The 17,578-nt window shown below is 34.1% G+C and overlaps 1 pseudogene; it reads left to right on the forward strand.

Annotated features, from left to right (window-relative positions):
• Positions 1-15,263: 15,263 nt before the first annotated feature.
• Positions 15,264-16,828, forward strand: LOC127096202 (geraniol 8-hydroxylase-like; annotated as a pseudogene).
• Positions 16,829-17,578: the final 750 nt, after the last annotated feature.

Here is a 17,578-nt window from a genome sequence, read left to right on the forward strand (position 1 = left end):
ACAGGATCGATCAGATTGATCCTATGACATGTGCTAATTGTTTTTGAAATGAATTTTGGTAGTAACGAATGTTAAATAATAAGCATAAAATTAGAGTTTGAAAACTAATAAAAAGGGTGATATGAACGAGAGAAATTGTAAAGGATTTGTAAATGACAAAGTAAATGTCGAAAGTACACGAATCTTAAAACTGTAAAGTAAATGTTGAAAGCAAGGAAAAAACAAGGAAATCTTAAAACTGTAAATGACAAAGTAAAAGGAGGGTGTTTGGAATGAAGAAGTAAGGAATTATATTTCTGGAAAGCAAAAGTAAAGATAAATTTATATTGCTTTGAAGTAACTAACAATGGTGTAAACAAACGTACATTCTGTGATTTACGATTCTTCTTCACACGAGTACTTGGTAAATTTACAGGTTTTTGTACATATTTTTACACACCTTTTTCTAACACTAAGACCTTATATTTATATTGGATCGAGATAACCATTTCTGATGGTTTCTCAATTACGTCGAGACACATGGCGCCTTGCATGTGCGCATTCATCCACTATGCTCCACGTGTGCTCTCAACAGTTTCTGATGAGGGCGAAGTTCCCTCCCTTATTTGAATTTTGAATCTTTCATCAAAAACTGTTTTCAACCGTTTCTTTAAGAGATTCTTCTGGAGTCTCAGCTGTATGCTGATCCTTATTCACCTTGCCCAGTCGAATCACCTCCAGCTGGTCGAATACCACTTCCTGGTCGAAAACAGCTGTACATATGATTTCCAATTTTGGTAATTCTTAATGGGAGTCGAAAATATGAGCTAACACAGTCGACAACCAACGTAAAACTTTTTTGAATATCTATGACATGGATCAACTATGAAATAATGTAAATGATAGGTTGTTTCCCGTAAGTAACACATTGTATGGCTCACGTATAGTATCAAAAGAGCAAGGGATGCTGCATCACCGCCTAGATGTAGTGAAAAATAAGAAAAAGTTCCCACATTTTCGTGAACGGGTGTGGGTAAAGAAGCTAGTTCATAAGAGGAGGATTTGTTTTGGATCATGTAATATAGGCACAATTATTGGAAAATCTATGGAAATAGTGGATGTTAGGGTTATGAGGAAGGTCAAATTTATTACAAGAAACTAAATGGAGAGTGAAAAAGAAAAATAATTAGACAACTCGAGATTTAAGCTTTGGTATACTGGAAAAGTTAGATAAAAAATGGGATGGGGATTATTGTGGACAATGATTGAAAGAAGGATATTGTGGATATGAAAAGAGTAGGAGATCGAATCATAGCTGTAGCAGTAAATTCATGACTAGTAAGCTATGGATAAACTTAACGTCAATAAAACCAGAGTAGCCACCACGCTTTCATTGCTTCCAAAGGAAAAGGGAAAAGTAAGAACAAAACCCAAAGATAAGAAGTTTTCAAATCAAAACTAATAAAATGCCAGAGATTACAGGTAAGGGGGTTGGTTACACAGAGGGAAGGTGTTAGCATCCAAAGTGTCCTATGTACTCCTAGGGAGCCCTTTTTTATGTGTGTATGTGTTTTTGGTATAAAAGATGTTTGCAATAAATAGATTGTGGGGATTAGAAAATAATTCATTGATTATCTTTTTGTGTTTGACAAGACCTTCAGACTTGTGCCTACATACCAACATAAAAATGAGGGATCAAAACCTCGTAGTTCGTGGTATCAATTTCAAAATGAGTGGATTGCTTTTAACAAAATTTTAAATTTAAAAGAGGCACAAAGGGCCCAAGAGTTTGAATGAGTGTTAGTTCTTTTTGTCTTTTGAAGTTTTAAGTCAATATGATTAGATTCATTTACAAGTTTGATTTAAGAAAAGAGTTTAAAAATGCAATGGCATAAGGCCAAAGTTTCTAATTTACAATAAAGTCTATATTTTGAAATCAGAAACAAAAGAAGATTTTTGAAAAGGGGGAGAGATTTGAATTTTAAGAAGTGGGAGGAGATGAAGAGACTAATCCTAAGCATAAAATTAAAAGTTAAGAGTTGAAAAGATCTGAACAATGGGATGCAATCCAATAGACAAGAATGTCATATAGAAAACCCACTTTCCCTTTGGACTTTGAATCAAGCAATATCAACAAGCAAATAAAAATATGGAGAGCAAGACATCAAATAAAGATGGCCACATCCAAACAAGCAACTTCACAGCTAATAGTCTTCTTTGTATCAGATGGAATTCTCCTTGATTAGCTCAGAATAAAGCATTAGACACAGGTTCAAAGTAACAGTTGCATCAATACCATGTAGCAGATGAATTCATGTGGATCCCAAGACTTGCATCGGATGAAGGCTCAAATCACAATAACTTGGTCTCAGAAATGTTGGCATTGGCCAAGTCCTTTTGCATAGGGAATGCTGTCTAATTCTATGTCCAAAAAGCTCAAATCAAACCAATAGTCCACACAAACCTTTTTTAGGATTTTTTTTGTTTATTAAGTATTTTAAGGTCCTAAGACCTCAAACACAAACAAAATACACAACCAAATATATACAAACACAATATATGGCTCAAGTGAGCAAAGTGAAAATGACATAAACATAAACAAGTTAAATGATATGTAAATGACAAATGAAATGGTAAATGACTTGAATTTAAATTGCATAAAGTAAATGACTTGAAAATAAAAACAATATTAATAAAAGTTAGTCAAATGTTAGTTGATTAGATGTTAGTGGTGTTTTGTTTTTTTAATTAATTAAGTCATTCTTTGAAGAACACTCAACGCTCTATTCACAAGCATGGATCCTTGAACCAAGACATCTTCCAAAGGAAGGAAAAAAGGCCAAGTTTACACACAATACCATGAAAGGGGGGAGACTTACAATCTCACTTACTAGAATACTATGCCTTGAGGGTCAAATTTAGCTCTATGTTAAGCAATCATAATTGGACTTATGTAGAAGTCACAACTATCTGAGGTCGATCAATAATTTTTTTGGTGTTAATGCATGTTAGTGATATGGTATAATGAACCATACTCCTAAAACATACCACACACAAAAGAAAAAGATCAAAGGATGGACCTATCTCATCCATACTTGTATTAGTTCATCTAACACAAAGTTATTGATGAACCAATTAGCCTTAGGATATTGAGACTTCATTGGTCACTGAGAAGGATGGGAGAGAATGGGATTAAAGATGAAGATGGAGGGGAGATGAGAGAAACACAAATTGGTCATGGGAGTAACTTTATCAAATTAAAATCATTCTTTCATTTTGGGAGATAAAATATGCATTTCATCAATCCCCTAAAATTCAATGATTTTAATCCAACAAAATTCAAATCAACCTTGACCAAGGCCCAAACAAGTAGTCAAATTTCACAAGTCAATAAGAATGACTCAACATAATTTCTACACAATTAATCAATTAAAAATCAAATTAAAAATGCATTTAAATTCAACTTAAATTGGTCAAAACCTAAAACCTCTTCAAAACACCAAATAAGTAGCCAAGAGATTTATCCTAGGTCAAACAAGTTCAAAGGACCTTAGGCAAAAAATTTCATAATTTTTGAAAAGTCAGAAGTATTTTTAAACAATTAAAAATATGCATAAAAACAATTAATTCATGAAAAATATCAAAATTAATCCAAAAAATAATTTTAATTCATAAAATGAAAGAGGAAAATATTTAAAGATTTTTGGTGAAAATCCCATATTTTTTGGATTAAAAATGAAATTAATATGAATTAAACAAAATAAATGGATGGATTAAATAAAAAATCAGAAAATAACAAGAAATTCAAAAAAACAAGGGTCATCATATCTCCCTCATTAATTGAGGTGGCAGATTTGATGGCCAAGCACGCGCTTCCACCAAACTCTGCAGTCAATGCGTGCACACACATGGTAATCACTTTGGACGCGTGAAATTAGAACATGAGAACCAGATCAGATGACCTGGATTGATCCAGCGCACCACTGGAGCCCTAGCTCCGGTCATCTTCTCTGGTGATCACCAACAGTTTGGTTCAAGTTCAACTCCATGGAAAATGAAAAATGAGTACACTAATTTGAAGGAAAAATGCTCAGGAGCACGGATCTGGCCTCAATTTTCTCCAATTCCAAGTATATAAAAAGATAGAGGGATTTGAATTTTGAGGATCATGAACCGAGTTGCTTCAATTTGACCTGAAAGCAACTCAATCTTCTTGCCTATATTGATAAGACTTCAGAGAACTAAAAATCACAAAGAATTATGAAGAATTGAGGGGGAATCGTAGAGAAGAAGTTTCTGAAAATTCACCTTCAATGGAGCTTCAAACTTGCTCGATCTTGATTCTAATTGTGCTTGGCCTTGCTTTAGAAGTTTGTTGGAAGTGATTAGGATCAAGAAATGGTCTGGACTCTTGGAGTTTCAATCTCAAAACAGATGGAGATTTGAAACTCAATTTTCAAAAGAAAACCTTCAAGATTATCCTTTAATGGAGAGGGTTTGGATTGCAGGTTCAAAGCTTGGGCATGAGGTCCTTAATTATGAGCAATGAGGGTCTTATTTATAGCCAAGGAGATTCATTTCCACACACTTCCAAATTTGGCAAAATTGAGTAATTCCCTTTGCATGTTTGCATGGGCGTGTGATAGGGCCTATCAAGTGATGTATTTAGGTCCAAAAATGAGTGAGAATCATTTTGAATCCAAGTCATGTGGCCATGCATTCGTGTATGAAATATGGAAGTGAAAATCATCTAAATGGTGTCTCACATTGTACCCATGCGCAAGTCCTTCATCCTTTGGCCAAATGAGGTGATCTGGGACTTTTTGGAAAAGAGAGATCAAGGAGAAAAACTTTCATGTTGAACACTTTTTCATTTGAATCTTGGATCATGATTAATTTTGAGGTGAAAGTTTGGGAAATCAAACATATTTGAAAATTTTCTAAGTCCCAAGTCAAATGTTCACTTCTTCCATCTTGAATAACTTTTTCTATGGACTTCAAATGAAAAATGTTCCTTCATAAAAGTTGTAGCTATTTCAAACATCTTAAGTTTGGTCACAAATTGATCTCATTTGGATTTTTCATGAAGGAGTTATGCATTTTAGAAGTTGAGGAAAATCACTTGTTCAATGGTATTGGCCCAAAATAACCTGTAATGTTTCCTCTTGGCACATGCATTTGCAAGTTGAATTTAAACTTACTACAAACATTAAATTTGAAGTATACATATTTAATTTAATCATGGAATTTAAATGGCTTTAATCTCATAAAAATTGAGCAAGTTATAGTCTTGGAAAGTTGACCTCCAAACTAGGGTTCAGACAAAATGACCTATAATCTTTCACCATACAAAATAACTTTCCAAGCAAAAATAGATCTTGACTTAAACATGAAAGTTGTTTGTAATGTTATTTTGAGTAACATTTCTCTTGTAATAATTTTCATATGACAAAAATTGCATTGAGGGTCTTAAACCCTAGATATGAGCTTGATAGAGCATAGGTGAGCATACACTCTACCTACAAAAGCAACAAACTATACATTGACATATTTTTGGTATTTTGGTTAGTAAATAATGAAAAAAAAAGTATGATACAATCAACTGTGTGCTTGGTGATCTCTCCCAATGAAAACCCAATGAATGAGGGGCAAGGAGGATGCCAATGTGCGATCCCAATGCCAATGCATATGATGAGATAACATGAGGGATCTTAGGGTCAAAATTGAGGTCTTACAATAGCCTTGAAATTTGTAGTAGAACAAGACACCTTTAATGTTATTAGTGCTTACGCACCTCATGTTGGGTTAGAAGAACTCCTTAAGGTAACATTTTTGGAGGACTTAGAAGGTTTACTTTAGGATATATCCCAAGGTGAGAAGCTTTTCGTATGAGGGGATATTAATGGACATGTAGGTAGCGTAGCAAGAGGTCTTGAGAGTCTGCATGGGGGTTTTGGCCTAGGGAAGGTGAATGCGGAGGGGAAATCCATCTTGAAGTTATCTTCGAATTCGGATCTTACTATAAAAAATACAAGGTTTAGGAAAATATATGAACATCTTATCACATATAAAAGTAGGGTGACATGTTCTCAAATAGATTTCTTTCTTATTAGGAAGTCTGATAGGAAGATTTGCTTGGATTGTAAATTTATTTCGGGAGAGATCTTGACTATCTAACATAGATTTTTAGTTATTCGTGTAAGAATTAAGGGGAAAGTAAAGAGAAGAAGTCATATGGTAGCGCCACAAATCAAGTGATGGCATTTGAAGGGTGAAAACAAGGAATTTTATAACACAAGATCTTGGAGGGAGGGTTTGGACAACCACAAAGAAGTGAACATGATATGTGGAATACGATGGCCCAAGAGATTAGAAAAATGGCTAAAGAGATGTTAGGTGAATCAAGGGGTTTTAGACCCATAGGTAAAGAATCATGGTGGTGGAACGAAAATGTCTAGAGTAAAGTTAGAGTCAAATAGGATTGTTTAAATATTGGTTTAGGTGTAAAAATGCCGAAACATGGGAAAAGTACAAGAAAGATAAGAATAAGACCAAGAAGACAAAAATTGAAGCAAGAAACCAAGCTTTTGACGAATTATACCCATCTCTAGGAACCAATGAGGGAGAAAGTATTTATATAGACTTGCTATGGGAAGAGAAAACTAGATATTTTGATAAAGTAAAGTGTGTTAAAGATGAATGAGTAAAATTATTGGTTTAAGAAAAAGATATAAAGGATAGGTGGAAGACGTATTTCTATAACCTATTTAGTGAAGAATATGATATCTTATTGGACTCTAGAAAACTCGACATTAGAGAAGCAGATTGGAACTATAATTACTACTGTCGAATTCAGAAATAGGAGGTAAGGGAAGCATTGAAAAGAATGTGTAATAGTAAGGTGATTGGACCAGACAACATACCTATTGAAGTGCAGAAAGTTCTTGGAGACAGATATATTGAGTAGCTCACCAAACTCTTTAATGAAATTATAAGGTCAAAGCGTGTGTCGGATGAATGGAGAAGAAGCACTTTAGTTCCAATCTATAAGAACAAAGGGGATATACAAATTTGTGAAAATTATAGGGGAATTAAGCTTATGAGTCATTTTAAAAATCATAACTAAAAAAAACTATTAAAATAAATTATTTACGATGTTACCAATCCTCATATCCAAAGTTTTGATTATAAAATAATCTTCCTTACAAATAAAATTACAAAGTTCAAAACTCTTTATTGAATCTCCTAATTGGGCGTAATATTTTATCCTTGTAGCTTCACATCTTGAACTCGTGAGTATCTAATATGTTATTTGTAAGGGGTCAATCTTCCATCATCCATATCAAGCTAAGCAAAACATACAATACAATATTATAAAATAAATCATACAAATTATAACAACTTAAGAGAAATCAAATGTTATGCCTACTCTTAGCACTATATAATCAAGATATAATCAGTTCGACACTAAGGCACCATGCCTAATTCATCCCATATCAATGGGGAAAATAATCCACCACTAAGGCACCACACAAAAATGCATATTACATGCCATGCCACGTTGATGATAAAATACAAACATGCCACTAAGGCAACCGTCACATAGGCAATCTGCCACACAGGCAACCCGCCACACCGATTTCTCATAGCTAATATAAAGATTTAACTTATTTGTGCATAAAACACACATTATCTCTCGAGGGTAAATGTCGAGTTATCTATATCTACAACCTAGTTGAGTCATAAAATATTTTTATAATCTAGACTTAACTCTGGGTGTTCTTAAAGTAAAATTTAACCTCAAATAATCATATATTAAAAATATTAAGTAGAAAGATCAAATAATCAAACTATCAATCAACAAAAAATATGCACACAACGCAAAATACAAACACTCACACCTTATTTCATATTTCCAACTCTTTTCTTTAAACACATTGGAATGACCTTAATCCACAATACTGAGTTACAACTACCCATAATATTTTCACTTTCTTCCAAACAAGTTGCATGAAATTTTATTTAATACAAAACAAGATTATTTAATTATCCTCACTCCATAAATGTTTTATCATCTTTTTCTTTATAAATTTATTTAGTATCAACCTCATAAAAATAGAGAATTGGAATACATCAATAACAACAATGGAAACTACAACACACATAAATTACGAAAACAATTTAATACAATCAAATTACTGATAGAAGCAACAAATATAACAGAAAATAACACCTCTTTTAGTGACAAATAATATAGAACGATTAATGCAGAAAATAACTTTTAGTGACAGACAGGGAAAAAAAGAGATGATGCAGAAAATAACTTTTAGTGACAAAATAACAGATTATAGATTATACAAAAAATAACATGACAGACAAAAAGTTATATATTATACATCAAACAATATTTAGTGACAAACAACATATTATATATTATACATAAAATAATATTTAGTGATGGACAATAGTAAAATAAATTTCACACAAAAAAACACTTAGTGACATACAATAGCAAGACAAACTCAAATAGTAAAGAAAATCTAAACAAAATAAAATTAATATGTTAATCCTACAAAATTAATTTATAGATGCATATATCATCATGAATTTCACCTCTAATTTCAAAAATGATGGTTACCATACATTGTAAATACCATTTCATTAATTAAGGGAAATAAGATACTATCTTATTTCATAAAAAGTGTTTGTTTGTTTATTAGATCAAATTATTTTAAATTTACAATGAAAACACTTGTTAATGTATGTGAACTACAAATATACATTGTTGAAATGTAATTCAGATTCAAGTGGTTCATTTGCGTTTCATTTACATTTGAGTTTGAATTTGATTTGAATTTCATTTGGGTGAATGTATAAAACCCAAATGTTAGTTGCATTTGTAAAAAAAGAATCTTTCATTTGAGAAAGTTAGTTGAAAATTCTCTCTCTCTCTCTCTCTCTCTCTCTCTCTCTCTCTCTCTCTCTCTCTCTCTCTCTCACCGTTCTTCATATTCTTATGCATTGTTAATGGAAGTTCTTGTTGAACTCCAAAAATTGATATCCAGAGCTCCGATTCGATTCAAAATGAAACACGAGTGTAGTGAGGTGTGTGATTGATTTTGGTTTTGAAATTTGTGTTGAATTGAAGTTTGAAATCAGAGAGAATCAAAGATCATGATTCTCAGGGTTTAGGAAACACAAGTATTGGTGAGAACTGAGTGATTTTCACAAGAACGAAGATGAACGAAAGATACAGTAACTTGAACACAAAGCCTCCAGTATTCGACAGGAGGAATTGGAATCGGTGGTTAATTCAGATGCATGTGTTGTTTGGAGCCTAAGATGTCCTTAATCTCAGGAATGACGATTACATGCCGGTTTTAGAAAATGTAACAAAAGCACAAAGAACTGGGTAGCGAGAAATGAGGAAGAAGGATCAGAAGGTGTTGTTATATATCCATCAGTGTGGGGATACAAAGGTGTTTGAGAATTTTTTTGATTCAAAGACGGCGAAGGCGGTGTGGGATATACGGATATGGTGCAATGGTTGTGACACATCAGTGAAGAAGGTCAAGCTCTAATCCCTACGTAAGAAATATAATATATTGACACATAATAGTAATTATTCAATTTATATATATATATATAAATATATATATATATATATATATATATATATATATATATATATATATATATATATATATATATATATATATATATATATACACACACACACACACACACACACACACACACACACACACATATATATATATATATATATATATATATATATATATATATATATATATATATATATATATATATATATATATATAATGTTGGGCAGTTAAGAATCAACACAAGAATAAAATAAGTATAGTAGAGATGAAGATGTTACGGTGGATGTGTGGTAAGACTCGACAAGATAAAATTAGAAATGAAAATATTCGAGAGAGTGTCTGGATAACGCCTATAGTGGAGAAGATTGTGGAAAATAGACTTAGGTGATTTAGGCATGTAGAGAGAAGATCGATAGATTTTGTAGTAAGGATGATAGACCAGATGGAGAGAAGACAAACAATTAGAGGAAGGGGAAGACGAAAAAAAATATCAAAGAAGTTATTAAGAAAGATCTCGAGATTAAAGATTTGGATAAAAGCATGGTACTTGATAGAACATTATGGTGAAAGTTGGTCCATATAGTTGACTCACTTAGTGGAATAAGGCTTTGTTGTTGTTGTGGATCCTTTAGAGTATAGATGGGGTAGATCCCAAGTTTATACATATTTAAAGGCACTTTAAATTATGTTTTACGTAACATTGAAAGATCAATATAGAGGTAACTATTTGCATGTGGACAGTGGAGGGTTATATATTCTACATTGTGGTATTTTGGATCAACTCTAGTCTTAACAGGGATAGCTTCATGTTTTTGACAGAAGTTGTGCATGTTGTAGTCGAAGTCTATTTAAGTATGTAGGAGCCGAAGATGTGCATGTTATAGTCGAAGCATGTTCTAGCATGCAGTTGTATAAGTTAGCGTGTTGCTTAAGTTAGCTTATTCTTGAGTAAGCTTAGCATTTAAGTTATATTTTAGTCTATAAATAGGATGCTCTCCCATGTTATTGAGAGAGGATTAATCATTGGTTGTTGTTATTCACTTGTAACCTTTTTCCCTAATTGGAAAAGTGATTATAAAAATGGTTTAAACCAATTATTTTTCTTCTTCTTCCCTTTTTTCTCTCTTTCGTAAAACTAAAAGATTTTCTTGTATTTATTCAAGAAACTCAATCTTTCTCATAGTTTTTTATTTGTTCCTGGTGCAACGTTTGTTACAACAAATTGGTGCGGTGAGCATGGACAAGATGACATCAACGAGCAGTTGGATACATTCAACAAGCTGATTCTTGATCTGGAGAATATTGAGGCTAGTATTGATGATGAAGATCAAGCGTTATTATTGTTGTGTTCTTTACCTAAGTCCCATGCTCATTTCAAAGGAACTCTCTTTTATGGAAGAGATTCCATGAACTTTGAAGAATTTCAATCAACCTTATACTCTAAGGATTTGAATGAACAAATGGAGTACAAGTCATCGTCTATTGGTGAAGGTTTGTCTGTTAAAGGGAATTTTTTGAAGAAAGATGGCAGGTTTTAGAAGAAGAAGAAGAAGAAGAGGGGTAAAGGTCCACATAAGTCTTGTGGTGGTGATGCTATTGAAATTAGGTGTTACCACTATAAGAAGGAGGGTCATACAAGAAAGGTGTGTCTTGAACGTCTGAAAGATCATGGTGGTAAGGATAACGGGACTACAACCATTATTCCAGATGATTTTGAATTGTTTGATGTCCTGGTAGTTTCGAGCAGCAATTCTTGCAAGGAATGGATCATGAATCCAGATTGCACTTGGCATATGACTCTAAACAAAGACGTGTTTGAGGAATTATGTGATCAACATGGTGGATCAGTGTTGCATGAAAAACAACAAAGCCTGTAAAATTGCAGCTATTGGATTTGTGAGATTCAAGTTCCATGATGAGTCAATAAAGTTATTGATCGGTGTTAGGTATGTACCTGACCTTAATAGAAATTAAATTTCTATTGTTGAATTTGATAAGAAAGTATATGTGTTCAAGGGAGAGAAAGGCATCCTGAGAGTCATGAAGGGGTCGAAAGAAGTCTTAAGAGGCGTGAAGAAACAAGGCTTGTATACCATTGAGGTTGAGATTGTAAGTAGATTAGAAAATTTTGCCTCCACAAAACCTATTTCGAAGACAGAACTGTGGCACATGATATTAGACCATGTCAATGAAAGATGTCTTACTGAACTGAGGAAATGGAATCTACTATGTGGTGAAAAAGTTGAAAAGCTGGAATTTTGTGAACCTTGTGGGTTTGGTACATCCTGTAGAATGAAGTTTAACAAAGGCAAACAAAGAACACGTAGATCCCTTGATTACATTCATGTTGATATTTGGGGGCCTGCAACGAATCCTTCTCACTCAGGTGAAAATTATTTTCTATCCATAGTTGATAATTTTTACAAAAAGTTATGGGTATTCATCCAGATGACTAAGGATGAAACTTTTGAAAATTTCAAAAGTTGGAAGACTCTGGTCGAAAATCAGACTGGCAAGAAGGTCAAGAGGTTAAAAATAGATAATAGCCTTGAGTTCGGCAATGAAGCTTTTGACACTTATTGTAGTATGTCTAGTATTGCAAGGAACAAGACTACTGTGGGTACTCCTGAGCAAAATGGTCCGGCTGAAAGATTCAAACAATCTTGGAAATAGTTAGATGCATTTTGGCTAGTGCTGGATTGAAGAAGGTGTTTTGGGTTGAGGATCTTGTGACTGCAGCATACCTAATAAATAGGTGTCCCTCGACTGCCTTAGGGATGAAGCAACGTGAAGAAGTTTGGTCATGACATCCACTTAATCTCGACATACTTAGAGTATTTGGTTATGTATCCTATGGTCACGTTAGGGAAGACAAGGTCGAATCAAAGCTTTTAGATGTATGTTTCCTGGATACCCCGAAGGAGTCAAAGATGATAGGTTATGGTGCCTAGATCCAGGTCACAAGATGTGTATCACAAGTTAAGATGTAGTTTTCAATAAAGCTGAGATGGATTTCAAGAAAACTGATGATATTGGTTGAAGTACAAAGATCTTTGTGGAGGAGCTGGAACAAGAAGAGACTTCTGTTGAGGTGGAGGATAGTGATGCTGAATTTCATAACCCAGATGAATTCGAAGAAGAAGCACGGGTAGCTAATGAAGATGAGGAGACTGACAATGAATAATTGTTGGCAAGAGAAAGGTCGAGAAGAGTTATTAAGCCACCTCAGAGACTTGGCTATGCATATCTTATAGATTTCACCTTAATCTCTACAAGTGAGGTCTTGATGAAGAACATATAGATTAAAAGGAAGTTGTGAGGAGTCAAAATGATATTGAATGGATGAAAGCCATGGATGATGAGATTAAACCTCTTAATGATAACCACACTTGGAAGCTGATTGAGAAACCTGTTGGATCCAGGTTAGTCAGTTGTAAGTGGATTTTCTAGGTTAAGAAAGGAATCAAATAAGTTATGTCAAAGTGAATTAAGGCAAGGCTGGTTGCTGGGGTGTTCACTCAGAAAGAAGAAGTCAACTTCAATGATGTTTTCTAACCTGTTGTAAAGCAAAGATTCATTAGAATGTTGTTGCCCATGGTGGCAAAGTTCGACCAAGAACTTGAACAAATGGATGTGAAAACCGCCTTATTGTTTAGTGAACTAAATGAAACAATCCTGATGAGGCAGCCTGAAGGGTATGCAAAAAGAGGAAAGTAAGATTATGTGTGTAAGTTGAATAGGTCGTTATATGGACTAAAACAAAATCCTCAACAATGGAATATGAGATTCGAAAAGTTCATGACACACATAAGTTTCACTAGGAGCTAGTTTGACCATTGTGTTTACCTCAGATTTCGACTTGGAAGTTCAATTGTTATTTTGTTGTTTTAAATGAATGGCATCCTCATAGCAAGAAACTGTGTCGAGGATGTTATGAAGGTGAAGGTGGAACTCGATAAGGAGTTTGACATTAAGGATCTGGGAGTTGCCACCAGGATTCTTAGGATTGACATCCAAAGAGATAAAAAGAAGTCGAGATTATGCTTATCACAAGAGACATACCTAAAGAAGATTCTCGATAAATTTGATATGTCAATTTAAATCTTGTTGTAACACCAACAAATCCTTAATTCAATCTATGTATTACTCAAAGTCTGAGTACTGAAGTCGAAAGAGTCTATATAAATAACATTTTGTATGCTAGTATAGTAGGTTCTTTGATGTATGCTAAGGTATGTACGAGGCCAAACATAGCATACGAAGTGAGCCTTGTAAACAGGTATATGGACAATCCTATAAAGGCACGTTGGCAAGCCGAAGTCAAAGTATTTGTCGACTCTGACTATGCAGGATGTATGGATACCAGGAAAATCTCTTTCTGGATATGTTTTCACTATGTTGGGCACAACAATCAGTTGGAAAGCTTCTCTTTCGAAGGTTGTTGCCTTATCAACCACTGAAGCTGAATATATTTCCCTTAATAAATTTATGAAAGAAGCATTATGGCTTGAAGGGTTTGTTAAGGAACTGAAACTTCAAGGTCAAGCTATCACTACTAAATGTGATAGTCAAAGTGTCATACATTTGTCAAAGAATTCAGCCTATCATAAAAGAATAAAACACATTGATGTTAGCTGCATTTCATCAGAGAGAAAATCGAAAGTGAAAAAGTCAAAGTGATCAAGGTTTCGACATATATCAATGTTACATATATGATCACCAATTCATTGCCAAGTAGCAAGTTCTTCCACTATATGCAGCTGACAAAGCTAGTTTGTTCCCTTAATATTGTAAAGTTTGTTCCAAGATGGAGGTTTGTGGTATTTTGGATTGAACTCTAGTATCGACAGGGATAACTTCATGTTTTCGATAAAAGTTGTGCATGTTGTAGTCGAAGTATGTTCAAGCATGCATGAGTCGAAGATGTGCGTGCTGTAGTCAAAGCATGTTCTAGCATGCAGTTGTATAAGTTAGTTTGTTGCTTAAGTTAACTTAGTGCTTATGTTAGCTTAGTGTTTAAGTTAGTTATTAGTCTATAAATATGATGCTCTCTCAGGTCGTTGAGAGAGGGTTAATCGCTGGTTGTTGTTATTCACTTGTAACCTTTTGCCCTAATTAAAAAAGTGAATAGAAAAACGGTTTGAACCAATTCTTGTTCTTCTTCTTCCCTCTTCTCTTTCTTTCGTGAAACTAAAAAGATTTCTTATGTTTGTTCAAGAAACTCAATATCTTTCATAACTTTTTAATTGTTACTGATGCAATGTTTGTCACAACACACAATAACTTATTTGTCGATTTTCATTTGAATCAACGTATTGAGTATAATAAAATTTACCATTACATTATAAATTATTATTTTATAAATTAAGTCTATAAAATTTAGTATTAATTAAGTTAGAAGAGTAATGATCAATGCCCATAAGTACCTTGACTAAAAGAAACTCATCCTATGCAAAAGATCAATGACCAAGTAAAAATATACTTTTTTTTTATAAAAAAAACATTAGTCTGATTGATACATTGTTAGTGTTATTTTAACAAATCGTGAAGTTTGACAATATAATATAAATTTATAATGTATGCCAAATCAGTATAAAGTGAGCTTCATACTTATCAAATATTCACAGTCAACACATTCATTTATCTCACAAATTAACAATGAACTTGCTTCTATTTGTATTAACATGTGCCACCATCTATGTTTTTCTTCGTTCATTGTTTGCAATGATATCAAAACCAAACTATAAACTTCCACCAGGACCTTCCCCTCTTCCCATCATAGGAAACCTCCTTGAATTAGGAGACAAACCTCACAAATCATTGGCAAAACTTGCTGAGATTCATGGCCCAATAATGAGTCTCAAACTTGGCCAAATAACCACTGTTGTCGTCTCCTCAGCAGACATGGCAAAACATGTGCTTCTCACCAATGACCAGTTCTTGTCAAATAGAACCATTCCACACTGTTTCGGTTCTCGACCACGAGCACTATACTCTTCCCTTCATCCCAGTTTCACCTCTTTGGAAGGAATTAAGAAAAATATGCAACACAGAATTATTTTCTCACAGGACTCTTGATGCTAGCCAAGACCTAAGGCGCAAGAAAATACAAGAGCTTCTCAATGATATCGATCAACGCAGTCAGGTTGGCGAAGCCATAGATGTTGGAACAGCAGTGTTCAAAACAACCATAAATCTGTTGTCAAACACTATTTTCTCTGTGGATTTGATCCAGACTCATGGTGAAGCGGGAGAGTTTAAGGACTTGGTGACTGATATTACAAAACTTGTTGGCACACCAAATGTGGCGGATTTTTTTCCTGTGTTGAAGATGATCGATCCACAAGGCGTAAAAAAGAGACAGGCAAAGAATGTTAAGAAGCTGTTTGACATTTTTGAAGACCTGGTTAACCAACGTTTGAAGATGAGGGAAAGCACATGTGTAGACACCAACAAAGACATGTTAGATTCCATGCTAAACATTTCTAAGGAAAATGAGTTTATGGACAATAATATGATCCAACATCTATCACATGTATGTATATATTCTCTACTTCTTTCCATGTTTTATATAACCATTTTAAATTAAATGTAACCACATGTATGTATAGGATCTATTTGTGGCAGGAACAGATACAACATCATCTACCCTCGAATGGGCGATGACAGAGCTTATCCACAACCCAGAAGCTATGCTGAAGGCCAAGAAAGAGTTAGAAGAAATGATTGGTTGTGGTATCCCACTTGAGGAATCAAATATTTCTAACCTCCCATACTTACAGGCTATAATAAAGGAGACATTTCGGTTGCACCCGCCCGTGCCTCTCTTACTGCCACGAAAAGCTGAGAGGAATGTTGACATAGGTGGCTACACTATCCCGAAGGATGCACAAGTGCTGGTTAATGTGTGGAATATTGGTAGAGATCCAACTATATGGGTGAATCCAACTTTGTTCTCTCCGGAAAGGTTCTTGGGGTCAGACATTGATGTCAAAGGCCGGAATTTCGAGCTTGTACCATTTGGTGCCGGACGACGAATATGTCCAGGTTTAGTTCTGGCTAATAGGATGCTGTTGTTAATGTTGGGGTCATTAGCCAACTCATTCGATTGGAAGCTTGAAGGTAACATGAAACCAGAAAATATGAACATGGATGATAAATTTGGCATTACCTTGCAAAAGGACCAACCCCTTCGAGTTGTTCCTGTCAGAATAAGCAAATAAAGTGTCAAGATCTGTATGTATAATACATTAGATAATCCTTTTTCCCTTTCCTCTCAAGATTTATTATACTGTTTATCACTTCCAAAGAGATGGAACTTCCATCTCCTTGTTTTCATTGTGGTAGAAGGTGTAATCTATGATTTCATTAAGCAGACACTATTCGACAAGGTTGTGTGATTTAGTCGAAGTGGCCGCGGAGTGAGCTATATTTGACAGAGTCGAAAATAGTATATAGTTGATGTCTTTGTGTAAGTTTGTATTCGACAGAGTCGAATACAACAAGTTAAAACTTGTATGATTTTGTTTTGTCTTTCGATTGTCTATATAAAGGCGATGTATGATGTAAATGTACAACAACTTCACTCAATAAAATTCTAAATTTTACAATTCAGTCTCTCTGTCTCTTCTCTTCTCTTCTTCTTCAAACTCTAATTGTTCCAACAAATTGGTATCAACGAGTCCGATTGTAACTCATAGAGAATTTAAAATGGCAAATAGTAACACAACATCAACGTAATTTCCATTGAATCTATCGGTTTTCAAAGGAGAGAATTATGAACAGTGGATTGCGAAGATGAAGGTCATCTTCAGATTTTAATATGTGGTTGAAATCGTGAACGATGGAGTGCCTGCATTAGAAGTGAATGCAAATGATGTTTAGCAAGTTGCGCACAAGGAACGAAGAAAGAAAGATGAAAAAGATTTTCTCTTGATCCATCAATGTGTGGATCCTAACGTGTTTGAGAAGAT

The sequence above is a fragment of the Lathyrus oleraceus genome, chromosome 6 (genome assembly GCF_024323335.1).
Source record: "Lathyrus oleraceus cultivar Zhongwan6 chromosome 6, CAAS_Psat_ZW6_1.0, whole genome shotgun sequence".
NCBI classification, from domain to species: Eukaryota; Viridiplantae; Streptophyta; class Magnoliopsida; order Fabales; family Fabaceae; genus Lathyrus; species Lathyrus oleraceus.